Here is a 22506-nt window from a genome sequence, read left to right on the forward strand (position 1 = left end):
ACACACACTCACACATACAAAATAGAATATTAGCCATCCTTGTAAAAGAAAAAACTTCTTCCATCCTGACAACATTGATGAACCTGGAGGCTATTACATGCAATGGAATAGGTTAGATACAAAATTCCCATAGAGCATCATTGACATTTGGGAATGTAGGGGAAAATTATATACATTATTTTTGCTACTGTTGCATACCTCTGAAAGAAGTTTGAAATAAAAAGTTAAAATGAAAAAATAAACAAATATAAATATTCTGTCCAAAAAAAGTGGAGCTAGATATAATAAGCAGCACACACTAGAAGGGAGACGAGGAGTTAGTAGCTCCAATAAAGCAATATGTGTGCTTGGGGGAAAGAGTGAGGCTGCAACAGGTCCAGGCTGTAGTGGTGCTTCCGTTGTAAGTTAAGGAGGTTGTTTTTTAGTCTGTTGCCAATGGGGAGCCAGGGAGAGTCCTCAGATTGGCTAATGACAGGGTCATAGCAGAGTTTTGTGAGGTGGAGCACCGTAGCGAACATGGATGGATTGAGTAGGTCACACTAAGGAGGCACTTAGGAGGCTTCATTACCTTTAAGTACCTATATGTTAGGCTCTATAAGTGCCTCAACTAGAGTAGAAAAAAATAGGCATAAAATATAAAAATCATGAAGAAAATGTGACTTGATAACATTTTTTTTATAAGAAGGAGACTGCAGTGGACACTGTCATGCACTAATCAGGGGCCCATTCATGACTAAAGGGCCCATTTCCCCTGTGGAATTTCCTTGTCTAAAGAGAGTCACTTTACGCAAGATCACTTCCCTTTCCTTGCGGAAACTGCATCCAATAACTGGGTGGAGTGGAATAACAAGCCCCAGGCCCATCACCCCATCTCAGGCCTATGCCGAAGGGCCATCCTAGGTTCAGAGCTTCTGATGAGGTCAGCCGAAACCTTTGCTCAGAATACACTGCATCCCAACCTCTCTCCACACCAATCCTCCCGTATTTCCTTCACTTGCCCCTTTGTTCCTTTCCACTCCATTGTTAGTGATCCCAAGAGTACTCCTAGTAAACCCCCTACATGCTAATGTCCATCTCAAAGTCAAACCCACATAGTAATAGAATAAAAAGTGATGCTAAGGCCCTAGCTGGTTTGGCTCAGGGGATAGAGCGTCGACCTGTGGACTGAAGGGTCCCAGGTTCAATTCTGGTCAAAGGCACATGCCCTGGTTGCGAGCTCCATCCCCAGGAGGGGGCGTGCAGGAGGCAGCTGATCCATGATTCTCTCTCATCATTGATGATTCTCTCTCTCCCCCTCTCCCTTCCTCTCTGAAATCAATAAAAAATATATTTAAAAAAAATGATGCTGAGGACTCAGGCTTGGGAGAAAAGAGAATTGACACCATACACCAACAAGCTAGTGGACAAGAAGGGCAGGTGTGTGAGAAAGGAATATGGGGAAGAAAAAAGGAGGAGTGGATTGGAGCAAGCTAAATTTGAGGAGAGTGTGGGGTATGAGGTAGAAATGTCCAGCAGACAGTTGGAACACACAGGGCTCCAAATCTGGGAGCCAGTTAAGAACAGATGAAAACATTGCCCTGATCCACATCAGGGAGTCCGTTCGACTCCTATTTTTAGTACTGCTGTTGCTGGCTTTGCTTCTATTATCCTGTGAGGAAATCCAAATGGCCTGTGATCTATTATTTGATTCCTGATAAGATTTCTTTTAAACTAAATTTTCTTTGGTCTGTGTGCTGGTTATGTGTTCAAATGAAGTAGCTGAGGATTTAGATCTGCATCTTGGACAAGTTTGGAGCGTTGTTAAACCATTTCATCTGCTCAGAGACACAATAACTGCCTTAAAAAAAAAGTTACTGATGAATAAGAAATACTCCCCACCCAAATAAGTCATTTTGGTGAGGGACCACACAGAAGCCAGTGAAACCCTGGATACTGACAAATAAAAAGTTCAAGCTTTCAAAGCAAATCAGGCTTCCGGGACTCAAGCAGCCCCTTCATGAGTGACTTAATGTATTGTTTCTGCCGCTGTGGAGGGTGGAACTGAGTGCAGCCAGCAGTGATCTGAAAATAAGATCGGGAGCACATCCCAACCTGTATGTAAAAACAATACTTTGTTTTCTTCTTCTGAGCACTTATCCAAAGCAATCTTTAAGCAGGTTTTGAAAAGATTTTCTTTCTCTGGCAACCTATATTTCAGAATTCAAAAATGTTATATTACACATTAATGTTATTCACTGTATAGATCATAAGTTTTCATCTTTCATATTTAAAGGTATTTCCTCATATGCTATCTTAACATGTGTCTTAGAAAGTGAACCTGTGAAAAGATGTTACTTCCTTCATTTACTTATTTTCTCAAGTACTAATGAACGAAATGCTAAACCATATAATTTTAGGTGAGTCATTTAGTGAGGAAACTGAGGCATTGGGAAGAATAGAGTTATGAGTATTTGCACAATAGTTAAACTCTATTGCATGTCATCTATGAACCTGTCACTGTACTATGCTAGGTCCTTTAACAAAAGGCTACGTTTGGGAATTTTTATCATCACCCACTTGATACACAATGTTTATGACATCCATATAACCATCCCGTAGTTAACCATTGTACTAAACAATGAAATTGAGAACAAAGGAGGTTAAGTATGTCAGAGGCCACATCATTGGTAAGTAACTTTCCAAGTGTTCCTATTATCCTTCCATGAATATGTTAAATCATTCAGAGTTACTTCAGCATTAATACTATGAGAAACACAAACACGTTTCAATATATTTCCATGATAATACCATCACAGTAGTTTTGCATCTGTTTTCAAAGACCCAGAGGGAAGACAGAATAAGGCAAGGAAGAGTTCTCCATTTTAGATTAATTTGGAAGCTTTTCCTACTAGACCACTCTGAATAATAATTGCAATTCATCCTAATCTTTATTAGCTTTATTTGCTTAGTCTCAAAAGCATAGACAATGTCAATGGGATCATGACATAGTGGGAGTCAAATGTTTTCACTTTCATGTACTTATATTTAGCTTTTACTACAAAAATACAGGTCGAGGGGTACTCATGACTGCATTTCCTAATAACAGACACATTTAAAATAAAATACTTCAAAAATTGTTATGCCAAACCAACTTAAAAAATGAGAGATTAATACCAAAGTACACTTTGGAACATTTCTCACAAGAATTAAATGATTTTCAGGACATTTATTAACTCATTTTATATCTAACATTGGCATCAACAGACCAACCTGGCATTTTAGACCACTGGCTTTGCTCAGCATCAACACTGTAGTTTGGAATTTATTTAATTAATTGAGCTCTTTCTACACGCCAGAGTCCTTGTTGAGAGCTTAACCAATATTATCTAATTACCAACAATAATCCTATGATTGATAATATTATATCTGCTATGGAAAATACTGAAACCTAAGTGGTGTCATAATTTACCCCAAATCCCACATATTGTGAGTGAAAATATACAACCCCAGGCCATCTGATGCCAATGTCCTTGCTCTAAACAAGTGATTTTAAGAACATATTACTTATTTCTGTGACACATGGCAACCTGTTTAGTTTAGAAAATAAATTACCAGAGAGCATGGTTAGACTAGCTTGGGAGTGTGTTTTGTTGACCAGCAGTATCTGCAACACTGGAAATTGGTTAGGAAAACAGACGTCTGGGATGGGCCCTGTGATCTATGGTACAGTGAGCTGTGGAGGTAGATCCCAGCCACCCTGTCCTATGAGAATTTGAGCAGTAAAATGTCATTTACCCTTTAAAAACCATTTTCCTTCCTTTTCATTGACAAGAGTAAAAACTGAGCTGTCCTCAGTTAAATGAGAGCAGGCCAGAGGGTGGAAAAAGAGACAAGGGTAGGGAAGCAGTTGACAGAGGCACTGAGGAAACCTCCAAGACAGCTCACATTCCTGAATGTGTACCAAAGCCCTGGGTTCATCTCCAGGTGTCTGTTCCCGTCATTATGTGGAGAGAGTAGCGGCCACCACCCCAGAGGCCCCTGCATCCTGCTCAGACATGCACTTTCCGAACTGTCACCACCACCACACAGACAAAGCAAACCCTTCTTCCTTATGAACTCTGCACCTGTCCCAGAAGAAGCCCTGCTTCCCCTCCTCCAGCCTCCTTTATCGGCAGCCAGTGTAAATTCTTTCAAGACAACTTATACCTTTTTTTCTCCAAACTCACTGCATCAAATGTACCTCAATCCCAGGACAGCAGTCATGTTTGTCTTTCCCACACAGCCCTCCAGCTGCTGGTTAAAACTATAGGCCCAGGACCTGGTCCTTTTCCTGGCTAGCATGGGCTCAATGAAACCCTTCCTTTCAGAAAAACTTTTAACCTGGAGGGTCATTGTGTATCAATGCATCTCAAGAAGTAGAGAAAGTAATGTTGAAGGAATTTCATTACAATAAGATGGTGTCTGCAGTTTATTCAGCAATAGATACAACCTTATTTTTACACAGGAATTGCTAATGGCCAATTGCCAGAAAAGAAAGTCATAATAATGGCATAGGATAGACCAAAGATCTTTAAAAACCATTTTAGTAAAATATGCAACCCTAAGGGGTACAGAAAATATTTTTTAAAAAGAATTAATCAAGCCCGGCCAGTGTGGCTCAGTGGTTGAGCATCAACTTATGGACCAAGAAGTACAGTTCCCTTCTGTCTGGTCAGGGCACATGCCTGGGTTGTGGGTTCTATCCCCAGAGGGGGGTGTTCAGGAGACAGTCAATCAATGATTCTCTCTCATCATTGATGTTTCTATCTCGCTCTCTCCCTCTCCCTTCCTCTCTGAAGTCAATAAAAATATATATTTAAAAATGAATTAATCAAGATTTTTAAAATGAACTTTAAACATTTTAGTGCTTTGGTAAAATTATATACAGTGGGGCCTTGACTTACGAGTTTAATTCGTTCCGTGACGGAGCTCATAACTCAAATTACTCGTATGTCAAATCTTAAAGTGAACGAGTGAGACACGTGATGCTGGGCTGATGTTGTGGCGTTCACTGTGATGTTCGCTGCGCCAACTAGCGGTGGGGTATCTGAAGCTGGCTCGTAACCCGAATTTTAGCTCGCAACTCAAAGCAAGACGGTTCGTATCTCGAAAAACTCGTTAGTCGGGACACTCGTAAGTCAGGGCCCCACTGTATATTTTATATAATATATATATATATATATATACACACAAAATATATTTTTTTAATGAGTTGGGTTTTGTACACAGTTAATAGTTGACTCATGGCATTGTTTAGTAGCTGTATTTAGAGAGAGGTAGGGAGAAAAATAGAGAAACAACAATTTGTTGTACCCACTTATTTCTGCACTCATTAGTTGTTTCTTGTATGTACCCTGGCCAGGGATCAAACACACAACCCATATCAGGACAACACTCCAACCAACTGAGCTACCCGGCCAGGGCCAGTAGCATTCCTATTGTCCAAGAGAAATATTAAATATTTAAAATCTAAACCTTGTATTCCTATACAAGTTTTCTCTATATCAAAGCAAAATGGGGAACTCTATGAAAAACTTGTACTCTGCTGACAGTTAACTTTACTTATAACGACTGTTTGAATTGATTAATAAATAAGCTCAAAAATACAAGCTAATAATAACCATAATGAGACATTTCCAACATTCTCCACCAGCACTTTGTTAGGCTTAGGTATTTTGCAGATATCTGACCTATCACCACTAATAGTGAAAAAAAATGCAGTGATGAACTGGAGTGCCAGGTCACTGTCCTTACTTACCCCCTGTGCCTCACTTTGAGTAATTAAGGAAGCCTGGTGTTTACACTCTCCTTTCATAACCCCTTTCATCACTCTGAACTAAATTAATGGCATTCACTCTGTTATTACTACATAAAAGTGATTCAAAACAGTGTGAAAGCGCTTGCCTCGTATAGTGTGTTTCTATGGCAAAAGGTTAATTTCACTATATTCAGTCCATTAGAATTCAAAGAGAGCTATTTCACTGGGATGCTGAAACACATGAATTGGGACTGTCAAATGCAAATTCCACTAAAATTAAATGCCTACTTAAAAAGAATTGTGCTTGCATTTCAAAAGCATTACATTTAGCTGATGGCATGCAAAACTGCCAGAATATTATACTGATTTATAGGATTTCCACTGCTTGGAAACACTGGAGGAAATGGGAGAACCAGTGGGAATTAAAAGAAACTTGATCTTTTCATGGGTAAAAAAAAAGATATTAAGGCTAGAAATCTTATAAAGATAAACCTGATGAGGTTGTGGAGCTATTTCAATGAACCACACCATTGGGAGAAGTGAGAACTTCTGGCCACAGAGGTCAGCAGCCTCTCTCTCTTTTATTATCATTTTGTCATTTCAATGACAGATGCATTAGCTCTCAAAAGGGGCCCCTTCTTACAGTCATGTCTAAATCAGAAGCCATTCTTCTTAGGACTCAGGCATAAAGTGCAAAGAAGAATAAGAAAGAATAAATAAGACAAAAAAGAAATTTAAAACAATGGAAGGAAATGGTGGGGAAGGCAGGTTGATAAACTTTAAAAGGTAGTGAAAATGAGTGAGAGGAAAAACAACAAGAAAAATAGAACCAGCAAAGTACAAAACAACCTATTTGTATGCATAGTTTTGTAAGTGCTCATGATTCTGCATTGAATCAGGTAAAAATATAGTGAATATGAAAAAAAAGGACTTCTAAGTAGGTCCTATTCACTGTGGGTATTTAGAACATTTCAGGTACACATATTCTTTCCAGCTGTTAACCAGTTCCTGAATGTTGTACAAGGTAAATATACGTCTTTTGTAGCCCTCAGGGCTGATTAAGAAGAGATTTGCTCTATCAAACTAGAAAAGTGTGCTCTTCATAATTAGAGCTCCAATGAAGACACGGGCAACAGGCTAAGCAGAAAGCAGTGTCCCTCGCCCAGCTGGTGTGGCTCAGTGTTTGAGCATCTACCTTTGAACCAGGAGGTCATGGTTGGTTCCATTCCTGGTCAGGGCACATGCCTGGGTTGTGGGCTTGATCCCCAGTAGGGGGCATGCAGGAGGCAGTTTTTCAATGAATCTCTCTCATCATTGATGTTTCAAACTCTCCCTCTATTGTGGGCATACCCTCACATTCTCTGCTTTTTCTACAAAGAGAAAATTCAAATATGATACAAAACAAAGTCTAGAGTTTGTGGGGTATTGATGCGGGTGGGAGTTGGGGAGATTCATGAAGCAATGCAATAATGCATTAATAATTCTGGCTTTGTGTCAGTGATTGCATTTGTTTAGTTTCCTTTGTTTTTTTTTGTTTTTTTTTATCTGTGCTCTCTAAAATTTTGTAGTTTCTCTCAAATACAGATTGCAAAATATGTTGAATTTCCTGGGCAGATTATTGGGAGAAATACACTGGTACTCTTCCTGTAGGTAAGAAGGCAAATAAAATTTCTGAGCTTATGAAAAGCAAGAAATGAATGTATTGTTTTCTAGCATTCAAAGTCCCAAAACAATATGATCTTTCAATAGAAAAAAATAAAATCATGTCTAGAAACTTTTGTCTCAGAAATGATTATTAATTAATAATTATAGACTAGAAGAATGTTGAAATAGATGGCTGAAGACCTACTGTTGTGGCAATTTATCAATCTTTTATTTCAAGTGGACAATTGTCAAATAAAACTATGAATGCACATGATGTTAGCAGCTCACTTTTAATATTGTGGTTTAACAATTAAGCTGATAAGCCATTACCAGAATAGTTTCTATATCTCTATTTTTTCTCTCTTTGCAGCCTAGGCAATAATCCCTGGCTATGTGTAGATGATAACAAACAGATATCAAATGTATAAAACTTAAACAAGACCAAGGAACTAGAAATGGGCATTTATTTTCCACTGTCATTAACCTAAACACAGAGGCAGAGCTGTCTTTTCTTCCCTGGACCTATTGACATTTGCAGCAACACATTCTGCATTTTATTCTGTCATGTGTGATATTGGAAATGAAACGCTGTGTCTGATCAGAAGCGTCAAGCATGAAGCCAGGCAGAAGATTGTCTAAGTATCTAATGGTCTATTGCCCACGGCGACTGAGCTCCTGGCATCTGAAAGGGACATGGGGGGGTCTGATCCACGGTCTCTCACTGTCACTCTCACACACGTGCCAATACATATAGGCATGAAGAAATAGCCTTCTCCATCTGGTGGCTATTAATTGACTAATTGAGCAGGAAAGCCTTCAAAGAGTACTACACATGAGTAGAATTGGAAGCTTCTTCCCCTTTGAACTGACATGCTATAATGACAACAAAACTGAGCAGTTGTGGCAAACACAGTACGTTTCCTCCAAATCCTAAAATACTACCCTGCCCTTTAAAAAAATGTGCCAACTCTTGATTTATATAATGTTCATCTACTTCAGTTGCAGTAGAAACAGTAAAGTCTAGTCATTTTGCTTTAAGCCTTGTTCAGACATATTCTCTTCTAACATTTAATTCTTAACTCAACAACTTATAAAAAATGTAACACTCCCCTGGCTCTTCCTCCGCCCCAACCTCTGCTGAAATAATTCCATTTATAGAACATTCTAAGCTGGGCACAAATTGTTTATCCAATACTGAAACTGCAATATGCTTAAGAATAGATTAAAAAATAGAAAACAAAATAAATCAAGAATGTAGGATTTTAGTTTCATAAGCTGCACTAGATTTTTTATGGGCTAGATTGTATACCAAGATAAATTCATATGCAAGTGGTTCAATCCAGTTGGCAATAGCCTTTAATCTGGAAAGAGGGGTGACTTACGCTTGTCAACTGAAAATAGGAAGATAAGATACATCAGTGAAAAGAGTCTACATTTTTACTGGTTTAGCTAATACAGGGAGATGCTTTTAACCATTCTTATCTAATTTTCTATCACAAAATTTACATGAATAAATTTAGAAATAGCTTTGAATTACCATAATTCATATACACCTTATCTCTTCTAATAAATTATAACTTTGCGTGAGAACATACATAATATGTTATGTAGCCCTACTTTTCTAGATGACCAAGGAATACTTCTGAAATGAAAATGACCTCATTGCAGATTTCTGCACCACCCTGAAAGACTGGTTACTACCCATTATTATTTGTGCCTCCTTCCATAGTAGCTGTGCATCCATGGACTACATTTTCTGGCTCCCTTATACAGACATGGGGCCTTGTGTTCTCTTCCAAGGGAATGTGAGCCGAAGTGATGAGAGTAATTTCTAAGTTAAGGAGCTTAAAAAACAGTAGTACCTCCTCTTATCCCTTTTTCCAAACTCACTAAGTACAGAGGAGTCTGTGCCCTATGGTAGGATGGGGCCAAAAGAAGGAAGAAATGTGGTCTCTGAATCACCTTAAGGGAAGCTACCTGCCAACCAGGAACATTCATTTGAACTATCCTGTGATTGAGAAGCAAATTTTTGCTGGGAAAAACAGTGTCACTTGGGGATTTATTTGTTATAGCAACTTGCGTTAACTAACCGAGAATAGTTGCCAACTGTACCTTTGTTGCCAAATATAAAGGATACATCTTAGTCCTTATCTCCATTAACGTTTCCACAGCATGGATTACTTGCTTCCTTTTGAAATTCCTCTAAACTTTGCCCTCTGCCTTCTTGACTAAGGTCACATTACACAACCGCCAACAAACCACTACCCCCCTCCCCTGCTACCCCATGGTTCCTACATTTCCCATGGATCTTCTTGACTTCTTTCCATCTTCCTTGGCCAGCTCTTACTTCTTCTGTTTCAAAGTCTTTATTCCCCCAAAAAACTCTGTCCTAGGCCTTTTCTCTCCCAGGGCAAGATCAACAACTTCAAACTCCTAGAAGAAGCAGCCTTACTGTACCAACTACGACCTTCACTCAGAGAAAGGTGACATTTTATGAGTTAGGTTAAGGTACTTTAAACACACAGGAAACATGAAAATGTTATTGCTTCCTTATTGATTTATTTTTCATTATTATCCTTCAAAGTCTTACTATAAGGAGTTAGTCATACAGAGATTTCAGAAAACATGGTCATTATTGTTTTTCCATTTTACAGATATTTCTTTCTTGGTGCCCTCAAATCATGATAGCTAACATTACCTTATTTAATTGATGCTATTCATAATCTGTGGGAACCAGAATTCTTATCCCTTCAACAAGTTTTATTAAGAAAGTACCATGAGCTGATATTGCTCAGTGTTGGACAACTGAGTGGTAAAGAGGAGTATCCTTGCTTTCATGGAGCTTGTTTCAAGAGGAAGAAAACAGATGATAAACATCAAATAATTTCAGACAGAGACAAAGGCTGTGACAAATATAAACTGCAATGATGGGAATACATGGGATAAAAGGGAATCATGGGGAAGAGCAAGTTTGAGAAACAAAAGCACTCTCTGAGGAGACAATGGAGATGCTATCTGAATGGTGTGGAGTCAGCCATACAAATACCTGGTGGGGGCGGGGGTAAGAGGGGAGGGGCATCTCACAAAAAGGGAAAATCAAGTACAAAGGAGGCAATAATCTTAGTTGAACCAGTGAAAGTGCTAGCGTGGCTATACAGTATAAGAAAAGGCAAAGAAAAGGCAAAGGGAAGGAATTGAGGATTTAGATATCCTACAGACTGGCCAACATTTGGAGGGAAGGCAACAGGGAGAACAAAACAGGGAGACCTCTAAGGCTTTACCTCTAATAACATGGATAAGTTTGGGAAAGCCACTCGATTTCTCAGGCTTCTGAATTCATGTTTGCAAAACATGGGGGTTGGGATTGATGTTTTGTCTAGATCTAGAAAATCAATAGAACTTTTAAAAGGGGTATTATCTAAAACACAAATTAACTTTAGTCAAACTCAACATATTCAAGGCTATTCTTCCATATTTATTGTGACAAAATTTTATATATACTCTTTCTTTCTTATTATAATTTATCTTTTCTCTTTTATTTTCCCAAATAGACTGAGAGTTACTCAAAAGGTTGGATTTTTCTTATTTATTTTGGGTCTTCAGAGATTAGCATGTGATACTCATCCAATGAATATAAATGCAATGCAACAGTAAGTGGAGAATTAAGTATGTATGTTTATTGTGTACAATGAAGATTGAAAAAAATGCCCTTTTAATTATTTTTATAAATGTGTTCCAAGGGTGAAGTTGGAGTTACAGTGCCTTAGATTTTTTTTGTTATTGTTGAGAGTATTACAGATGTCCCACATTTCTCCCCTTTGCCCTCCTCTACCCAAACCCCCACCCCACCTCAGGCCTTCACCACACTATTGTCCGTGTCCATGGGTTATGCATATATGCGTATAAATTCTTTGGATAATCTCTTCCAATCTGCCCCCCACTTCCCTGAGATCTGTCAGTCTGTTCCATGATTAGAAAAACAAAACAAAACAACTCTTTAAAAACCACGTAGTTTAGCATTACTATTTTATAAATAAGAAAAGTGGTAACCAGGGGATTTCCAAAATGCTCATATATTTGGAAATGTAAATTGGCATATATATATGACTAATATGCAAAGTGTCCCCTTGGGAGTTCAACCAGGAGTTCGGTCGCTCACTATGATGTGCGCTGACCAACAGGGGGTAGTATGGAATGAAAGAAGGCCCTGGCTGGCAGCCGGCAGCCAGGGAAGGGAGGCCCCAGCCAGCAGCCAGAAAGCCTTGATCGGCCCTGATCACAGGCCAGGCCTAGGGACCCTACCAGTGCGCAAATTTTATGTACCAGACCTCTAGTAGGAGTATATTTATGGCCACAGAGAATTAGAAGACACTTAACCAAACATCAACTGATGCAGTCATTCTGATTCTTGGAAACCATGCATCTGGGAACCGGACAAGACATCCAGGATCCACTGGAAAGAGTTCTGGTGATAATCAGCCTATGCCCTCAATGCAGACTGAGGACACACTGGGCTGGAGGCCAAGTCAACTGGCCATGACCTCTGTTTAGCAAACCTGGAGCCACTAGCATCAATTCCAGGGGAGTAAAGAAATGACAAACTCCTTGTGTAATAGATCTGTTTTGATATTACTAAGATAACTGAATAATTCTTTAAAAAGTCACCTTCTCTCATATTTTCAAATAAGATCCTAAATATCCTAGCTATAAAGGGTAAAATAGAAATTAACAGTTTGGTTAACTACAAAAGACTCCAAACCACAGCTGGTCTGGGTATTATTCTACGGGGAGAAACTTCAAGGGGAATGTACTTTTTGCTTCAATGCACTAAGTCATTTAAGTCCTTTTCTATGTTTACTCCTATCTTATCTTTTCAAAAAATTCAATTTCTTTGCACAGTGTTAAATCCCCTTTAGAAAAAAAAAAAGCCCAGTGTTTATGATACCACACAAATCTTTATACCAGAGCTTTATTTACTTATCTCTCTTCTACATCAACCCACACAATTTGACAGGACCCCTCATTTGAGTGTCTGAAGATCTGAAACACTGACCAGCCAGAGCCCAGCAGTTCTACCAGTTACAGGTCTCACCTGCTCACAAAATCAATCTGTGGCTCAATTAAAAAGTTTAAGAACAAAAAAATACAGTATCTTGAGAATATTCCACTTAAACTGCTAGTTCTGCAATTCACATTATGTAAGAGTTTATTTTAAAATGTCTAATACAATACCTCCTTACTCTCTCATACTGGGTACTCAACAATCATTCAGAGTGCTTTTGGGTGGCAAAAAAGACAATTATGTCATCAAAGATAGGAAACATTTCCTGAGAGTCATTTCATGTTCAAGCACTTCTGAATTACGTGGGGTGTTTTTTTTCCATCCTTTCATGGACTCTTAACAGTTAGTATTCTCCTATGTTTGTATTCATCCCCTTTTTTATTCATTCTATTGGGGTGTTCAGAAATGGACAGTTATCAATGATGTCTTATTGTCTTTCCTTCTTTCTTGTCCTGCATATGTGCACATGTGTGTGTTTAATGAACACTAAGAAATAAGTACAGTTAAGTATTACATTATTCTTTACTCATTTCTCCCCACAGGTTTTACACTGAGTCATATATAATAGTTCTCAATTTCTTGGCCTTTGTATTTTTTAGCCAAGGATATGGTTATTGGTTTTAGAGTGAGAGAAAAGGAAAGAGGGAGAGAATCATCGATATGAGGGAAACATTGATTGGTTGCCCCCTGTATGCACCCTGATTGGGATTGAACCCACAATCTTTTGGAGTAAGGTATGATGCTCCATTCAATCAACTGAGCAACCCAGCCAGGGCTGGCCTTTGTATTTTTTATGTTAATTCAACACTTAAACTAACTAACTTCCAAGAAACTTGGTACCATATTTTAAATTGCATTTGAAAGGTTTCTGAGTTCGATTTTCTTCTGGTTTCACCCATAACACTGCCTAAATAACTATATAAATTTCTTATCTCAATCCCATTAGACAGCAAATGCTTTACTTTGTGCCATGAAAGGTAAAGAAGTTAGTTCCCTTGCTCTATTGACCTTCATATATTCCCCCACCCTTCTTTGAGTTTTGTTGATTAAAATACTACTTTTATTTCTCTGCTAGTTACCATTTATATTTAAATATTCTATTTGAACTTCTATTTCTTAATCCATATATCTCAAAAACCCTGAGAAGTCTACCTTAGAAGGCTTAGGACTCTTAAGATGTGTCCTGAGCCTTCAAAATAATAGTCTAATCTATTTAAATTATGCTTAAAATAAGTATTTCTATAATGGCTTTATATTACACCTGTTATCTTTTGACAAAACACAGGGTGTCCCAAAAAATGTATACACATGTTGAATGATGATAAAGTTAGTGTTTATTAACAAACAGTCCATCTTCAAAATTAAGTGAGTTATCAGCTGTTAACGTATGTATACATTTTTGGGAACAGCCTCTATAAATGCAATGGAGAACCTTTTTTATACTGTAGACCACCACCAGCCAATAGAACTCTTAGTGATTAATGAAAATTATCTACATCCGCTCTGTCCACTCATGAGGAAAAAAATGAAAAAGTGTTCTTCTTTTCTCAAATGCTTGGGATGTGGATTGTAGGTAGATCAATCTGAGAAAATGCAGGTAAATAGAAAGTGGAATATTTAACCATTTCTCTAATACTCTCATTTAGCACCCAAAATTCTTACCATGTACCTCAATTTGATGTTCTAACTAGAGTCAGACATTTTAAGCCTCGTGTATTTTCCAATACATACTCTTTTAACTGCACTTCTACTTGAATTGCCTCAGTGAATTGGGTACAGACTTGGCATTTGTTTTTGTTAAAAGGGTCACTTGATGTTTTTTTTTAAATTAAATTTATTAGGGTGGCATTGGTTAATAAGATTATATAGGTTTCAAGTGTACAATTCTATGACATGGCACCTGTATATTGCATTTTAATAGTTTACAATCCTAACAATCATTGCAATGTTGTAGGGGAAAACCAGCCTTAGAAATAGCCATATGTGTCCTGGCCAGTGTGGCTCAGTTGGTTGGGCATCACCCCTGCACCAAGAGGTTGCCAGTTTGATTCCTGGTCAGGGCACATGCCCGGCTTGCAGGCTCAATCCCCAGTGGGGGTCATGCAGGAGGCAGCTGGTTGATGTATCTCTCTAGTTGTTTCTCTCTCTCCCTCTCCCTTTCTATCTCCAAATATCAATAAAAACATAAAAGGGACATTTGTAATACTTTCAACAATAAAGGTAAACTTAAAATAATAAAAAATAGGCATAAGTGGTTAGTTGCAACTATTGGACTTTTTTGATGGATAATGATATTCATCCGAACAACGTTTAATGAGAGTTTTTCTTGTGTCACTAGGCTAGCCTACAGCTGCCCAGGCTAAGAAGACAAGAGTCATTCTACAGCATGAAAGGGTGAGAGAGAGAGACAATGAAATATATCTGTTTCAACATTGGCTCTACCATTTACTAGTTTGGATACTCTTTTGATCTGAAATTTCCTCACTATAAAACTGGAACGATAATGCTAAATTTGAAAGACTCCATTGAAGTTTTAATAAATGAAACTGCCACAGAGTAGTTGTTTAGTCAATGGTAGCCAATATTAAGTTATTTTTTGCATTAATCATAATTACTTTAAAGTTATTAAACAATTTGTTACACGTAGGATTATAATGGAGATTAAATGAAATAAGATGCAATGTAAAAGCATTAAGCAAGGTATCTGACACACAATACATGATCTTTAAACATTAATTCTTCATGATCATGAAACGTTTTTCTCATTCCCCTCAGCTAAGCATCAAAAGCTGCTGTGGTTTTCTTACCTGGAGCTCATTTCACATACATTCTACTGAATGATAAATTTCCTTCAGAGGGTCTGTGCTCTCTAAGTAGGTAATTATATATTTTTCAGTTACCATGTTTTGTGACACAGTGGTCTTTATCTGCCTTTGAATTACCCAGAACTATTGAAATTGAATTTGTTGGGATGACATTGGTTAATAAAATTATATAGGTTTCAGGTGTAAAATCCTATAATACATCATCTCTACATTGTAGTATATGTTCATTTCCCCAAGTCAAGTCTTATTCTATCACCATTTATTCCCCCCTTTACCCTCTTCTACCTGTCCCCACCACCCTTTCCTCTGGTAATCACCATGCTATTGTCTGTGTCTATGACTTTGGTTTTTTTTGTTTGTTTGTTTGCTTTTTGCTTAATCCCTTCACCCTGACTCATAAAAAAGAAGGAAATCTTACCCTTTGTGACAGCTTGGCTGCATCTGGAGGACATTATGTTAAGTGAAATAAGCCAGTCAGAGAAAGACAGGTACCCTGTGATTTCACTCATTTGTGGAATCTAATGAACAAAATACCCAGGACATTTTTTTAAATTTTTAAAAATTTTTACCTGAGGAGAGAGAGAACTATAGATGTGAGAGATATGATTGCCTCCCATATGCACCTTGACTAGGGCCGGGGAACCTGCAACCCAGGTACCTGCCCTTGACCGGAATCAAATCCATGACCCTTTGGTGTGTGGGTCAAAATTCTAACTCAGATCAACACTGGCCAGGGCCCAGGACTTTTTAATCGTCCCTACAATACTCTTTCACACCATTTAGTATACAATGGATTTAGACTGAACTAAATACTGAGTGCATCAGTGCTGAGGCAAAAGCATAGAAGAGGTTTTCTGTTACCATTTGCATTCTGGTTGATCTGGGCCTCAAAACCCACTGGAGAGCAATCAGGCAGCAGCCCTTCCCAAACAAATTAGCATTGGAGAACTGGATGCTTGTGTCTCCCACTCCCACCCCCACCCCCACATGTATCCCTTGTACTACTGAGCTCAGAGAACCTCAGAATCTGCCCTCTGAGGGAACAGTGAGTGGGACTAAAGCCTTCAAGTTGTCAACGGTACTGACACTTGCCAGATGGGCCCCAGACCCAGACCAGATTGCAGAAGAAGATATTAAAGGTATCCGGCTGATGAACCAAACTCAAGGGGAGGCCTCAGTCAGAGAGGCGGGCGTTTCTCAGCACACCCCAACCCCTTGGGCATCATGGATGCTCCCTGGTCGGGAGATGTCCATAGGACGTTTGAATTTGCATGTAACTGTGTATATCTAAGGAACACGTTATATAGGCAAGAGTGGTAACCCTTTGGGCACAGATAATTTGCATCCCCGACTAAGAATACAGAGAGGTTTAGCAAGTTCTCCCTTTTTACCTACTGGAATATTTTTCCTGCCCACCTCTGTGCAGGCCACACTAAGACTGGAAGGAATAAGAGAAAGGTTGACAAGGCTTAGAACACACATTTGTACAGGACAAATGACAAAGATTTCTGCCTCCATCATTAGCCCCGACCCCAGTGGCTCAAGGAGGCAGCACTGGGGAGCAGACATGGCAGAGCCCCCCAAAGGTGACATGTACGTCCACTTCACCAACAGAGGAGGCACCTGGGTGCCAGAACAGTCCAACAAATTATGCAGTTACCTCTGAACGACCACAAAAATATTTCAGAGGAGATCCTTGGAAGCCTGAAACCCTTGCTGGTTTAGTAAATTGTGCTCAAAGCCATTGCCAAGTGAGTATTAATGCAATGGACATCTGATTTGTACTCAAAGGTGTGAGTTCCCTGACATACATATTACCTGTTTGCCTCCTTTTACTAATTGTTTTCTAATCATTATCCCACTAAACAAAATTTGAGCAAACACAATATAACTTTAATAACTTTATCTCCTAAATAACTCTTAACACAATGTTGTATATTAGGAGTTAGCAAACTGTGGCCCACAGACCAAATCTTGCCAGTCACCTGCTTTTGTAAATAACATGTTATTTTGTGGGGGAGACACAGCCACACCTATTTGTTCAGGTTGTCCATGGCAGAGTCGGGTATTGGGACAGAGACTGATCAGTTGGCCGTAAAGCCTACACTTTTTTTTATCTGTTTTTTTACAGGGTCTGTGTACCCCTGCTGTACATGAAAAGGAGATTCAGCAAATATTGTTTAAAAAATTAAAACTTTGCTCCAAACTATTTCTAAACTCACAGAAAAAAAAAATTCTTCCAGAGAGTCAAGTTCCAGATTGAAAGTACATGAACACTGGAGGTGATCATCTGCTTTATCTCAATATGAATTGATCGGTTTAGTGCAAGACGATATCCAAGGCTGCAGCTAAGGAGCTGCTCTGTTCCTGTATTCAAAAGCTACCCCCCAGTGCACACCTTCATTTTCCCTTCTGTTAAGACACCTGGGGATAAAATTTGAAGAAAACAGTTTCAAAGCCACACCAAAAGGAAGCTCTGTTGCATGCTATTCTTTTGCCAAGACAGATACTTCATTCAGTTAAAGGATAATGATAAGCAATTTGGGGTGTTTTAGTAACATTTTGCAGTGAGTTCCATTGTTGTGTAAATGGGCACTAAGGCCGGGCTTGATTGAGATGACAGTATTCAAAATAAAACCACTAAAATGTTACTTTAACTCAGGAAGAGTGGGCTGAGGCTGTGGGGAGAGTTTCCAGTTGATTTGGATCTCACATGGACCTTAATAAATCAAGATGAACATCATGGATTTTTTCATTTGCAGCCTCTGCTGCCGGTGATCAGTGCAATAGGATGGCTTGTTGTTCAGAGCCCTCTTTCCCTGAATTGTCTAATCTTCCAACAGGCAACCATTCAACATAAGAAATTATCCTGTCTTGCCTAATACAGTGAAATAAATTAACCAGTGTCTCCCTGCCTGGGAAGATGAGCTCTCAGATTGTTGCTTTGCAAATCAGAATCCTGCTGTGTCGAGCTATTCGGATTTCATAAACTGCACAATATCCAAGGCAGCTAGGCGTAAAGAGCAAAGCTTTAATTGCTTAGTAATGCCTCAGGATAATAGAAGACAATTTTTAAAAAGCAAAATAAATATTAAACACTATATCAGTTTTTCAACAACATGGCAGCTCACTTGATGACTATATTTACTTACCCTGTTTAAAACTCGGCTAAATATACATATGCACTATATATACTGTGTTTGCAAGAAATCTAAATTAACTGCATTATGGTTTAAGACATTGCATTTAATTCTCGAAAATAACTAGTTTAAAAGGGAACACAATGATAATCTTTCATATGAGATATAAAAAAGAGCGAGGCAAAAACCAGACCAGGATACTTGAAGCATCTTGAAAATCATAAAGTTAAATCAATAATAAAGGCTTATTGACCTCTTTCTTTCCTCTAACAAAATTTTTCTAATGTCAGTATAAATTTCACTGTCTTACACAAGAGCAGGAACATGCAATTTGGGATAAAAAAAATCCTTTTTGAACAAGGGAAAGCACAGGTGAATATATGTTTCATAGCCACTTAGAAAATTATCAAATTAAAATATAAATAGATAAATTTTAGAAAATTAAAACTTTTATTTTATAACGTTCATTTCATTTAAGTTCTTTATTTTGAAATTGACTTTTTTTGTGGCAGTCAAATGGCTTCTTTTCAAAGAATTTCTCATCGATGCCCCTTGGGCGAGGTATCAGATTCTCTGCGCAGCGCAAGGCTCCCTCCCGCACAGAGCACTCGCATGAGCACACTGACTGTATTTGTCTTTAAAGCTAACAGGAGATGCATTTTTCATGCTCATCTTTTTTTTATTTTACCAATATGTCTGTCTTTCTTAAAAATATCCAATACTCCTGATCGGGGGAGCACAGGTAGGGGTGGGTCTGAAATCTTGAACCCCATTATTTGTGAGATGTTCTCAATTAAACATTCTATACCATTAACATTCATTTCACCATAGCCTTTTATCTCTTAGCTCATCTTCATTTTTACCCCAAACAGCTGACTACAAACTAGATTGTTGATAACCAAACCGTCGAGCCCACATTTCTTGCTTAGTTAGAGGAGGGTTTTGACTCAGATACAAGCTCAGGTAGACAGGTGCATGTGTAACACTAGGTTCTCCAGCCATAACAATAGGAAACATTGAAGAACAAAAGTCCACAAAACACAACTCTGTACCATTTATTCTTTCATTTATTCAATAATTATTTCACTTACTAACAATCTATTATTTGAGGGACACTGAACTATGCATTTGGAATATAGAGAACTAAGATATTACGTTGCTGTCCTCAAGAATCTCACCAAAGTAAGAATCACATTCATGTTAACAAATGAATGAGACCAAATGAATAATTTTGTAGACTCTAAGGGAGAGGAAGATGGTGTTTAGAGTTATCTAAACAGGTTAACTGTGTGAATAACTGTGATTCATTTTACTTCTTCACCAAAACAATGTGTGCTGTCTTTTGCTTGCTTAAGTTTATCTGTGATCTCAGACAGCTCACCAGTTACTCCACGCTTGTATCAGATCCAGAGATGCTAATTCTAGGCACCAGGATGATTTCACAAGTCAAATTTAGCCCATTTCCCAGAGAATGATTCATTTTTCACTTTCAGAGGATGAGATCACCCTCCAACTTCCTAACAGACCTCGAGCATCTTACAAACAGGGACTGTTTCGGATGCATTTCTCTACTCCCAGTGCCCATGGCGAGGCTCAGCATTATAATCACTTCCTAGTATAACGACATCAGCTGCCTGTCATTCCACCATTACAACATTATGTGCATTTGCACTTCTCATTAAAATCTCCTGGGAGAGGTGTCACATGGTATATCACAGCACATGGAGGAATGGGATACAGAGGCAGCCACCGGAACTTATTGTAAAATGTTATAAAACAACCTCTACTCTTTCCTGGTACAGTTTGTAAAGAGAAAAATAAAAGTCCCCTTGGAGAGAAAATAGAAAAGTTCCAATAGCAAACTCCCCTCTCCTCCTAGTTCTCTCGACTTCTGCGTCTATCTTTACCACTCAACTATATGTCACAGAGGTTCTTACCATTCACCTCACATTGGCAGATGCATCACCTTGACCAAGGGTATTTAGGTTCCTACAGGTTTGGCAGTGGTGGCATTCATTATGGCACCTGCAATGCTCCCTGAGATTCCATCGTTATGCCTCTAGGGGTCACCACTGGCTGACTGACCTCCTGTGTTCATGCCACAGCCAGCAAGGGAACGAGAATACAAATGGGTTCACAGGTCACCTCTGTCAAGTGGAAAATGAGTAATAGTTTTGTTCCTGTGGGCTAGAGAAAGGCATGCATCATTGATCCCTCAAGGATTAATTTCTCATGATAAATGTAATTGTCTAAAATAATAGTGGAGAAAACCAATCATTCTCAATGCAACACCCAGAGAATGAGTGTGTGAGAGCTGCCCATTTAAAAGGATTTAAAAGGACAAAGAATTCAGAAGGAGTGTCTGGATGTCAAAACTAAAAGGGGATCCCCATGTCCAGTATGTTTATGATGGGGCCACTCAATGTGATGTGATCTTTTAAAAGGTATATATAATCACATTCATACTCATACTTAGAGATAATTAGCCTGGAATTGGCTGAAATTCTAATACTAAACCAAGAGACTTATTAAACTGAGAGTTTGGAAGAATAATAGTTTGTTTTCCTGCATGGAGGAATTTGCATTATGTTTGTAGTGAAAACAGAAAAAGTTTTATTTTCATTAAATTTCTATTCCATGGGTCTCAGGTTATTGATAAACTCTATTTTAAAATGATTTTATTGATTTTTAAAGAGAGCGGAAGGGAGAGGGAATGAGAGAAAAACATCAATCAAATGCCATCCACATGCACCCTACTGGGGATTGAGCCCACAAGCCAGGCATGTGCCCTGACCAGGAATCAAACTGGTGACCTCTTGGTGCATGGGATGATGCCCAACCAACTGAGCCAACCTGGTAAGGGCTATTGGTAAACTTTTCATTAAATCCTTATACCCATCCTATGGCATCATTGCTGCAGCTTCTTGTAAACAGTTGTAGAAACTGCAGTGAAGTTATTTTTCTGAAGCTGTACCATATTTCAAATGGCCACTATGAACTCTCTAAAGCAAGGCCACAGGCCATAGTGTAATCAATATGGGCACAGACAAGTACAGAAAGCTTCGAGCGTGCCGAAGAGGATTTCTCAGTCTCTGGCCCGTAATAGGCCCATCCTGAGAAAATACAAGCATCCCAGAAAAAGTAATAAGAATGTTTAAAGAAAGCAGAATAACTATTTGCAAAGGGAAGGGTATATATTTTGGACCTGAATCAGAGTATTAAATATTGTTTCCATACACCAGGGGGAGAAAGTCACTGTTGATTATTTTCCCATTTCCCCAGTGGAGGTCTATATAAGTTAGGCGAGATTTAGTGAAAGGAAAGGAAAAGCTAAGGCAAAGAGATGTGCAGGCATCAGGTGTAGCCTGGAAGACTGGCAAGAGTAGAGTGGACAATCCCAGACCCCTGAGAAACTAATTCCTGGAGGAAAGTAGTGGTGTGGTTGAGAGTGAATGGCAGAATAAGATGTTCAGAAAACTGACATGAGAACATGTGAGTGCAGACAACCTGTGACCCAGGATCCAGAAGAAATGTCAGGTGGCGATGAAGTTTTGGATCCCTGCTTTCCTTTCCAGTCTATAGCTTGAATCCCTACATCTCTCAAGTAACTCCAGCCTTAACCTCTGGTTGACAATTGAAGCCGCAAATTGTGTGTGTCTGACCCTCTCCTTCCTGAACCCTTCGCTCTACCTTGATTGTAATCTCCCTATGCACCCCATGCCTGGAAATCTAGTTTCCATGCTTATTTCTTAATAGCTTTGCTTTGTTGTTATGACGCAGCAGTGTAGTCCCACTTGGAGTAGTCATAGCAATGAGAGAGAGATTTGAATCCTTTCTCTCTTCAGATTTTGATATCGTGTTCCTGAGTCAAAGAACCATAACAACTTTTGTGAAAAGACACAGGAAATTATAGAAAATGCAATCTTGTCAGTGGTCAGCTGAATCAAGAAAAATAATGAGGAGATTTCTAAGTTTAAGCTTATTTAGAACGTCTATGGTTGAGACCCTTTTATATTTCACGTGTCCAATTAATTTTAATTGAATACCTACTATGTGCTG

The 22506-nt window shown here is 38.7% G+C and overlaps 1 protein-coding gene across 1 annotated transcript in view; it reads right to left on the bottom strand.

Moving 5' to 3' along the window:
* The window catches only part of CNTNAP2 (contactin associated protein like 2), a 1215871-nt gene that overhangs the window by 1049487 nt on the left and 143878 nt on the right, over positions 1–22506 (bottom strand). The window lies entirely within an intron of this gene.

This window comes from Myotis lucifugus, unplaced genomic scaffold (assembly GCF_000147115.1).
Source record: "Myotis lucifugus unplaced genomic scaffold, Myoluc2.0 scaffold_51, whole genome shotgun sequence".
In the NCBI taxonomy this organism is placed as follows: domain Eukaryota; kingdom Metazoa; phylum Chordata; class Mammalia; order Chiroptera; family Vespertilionidae; genus Myotis; species Myotis lucifugus.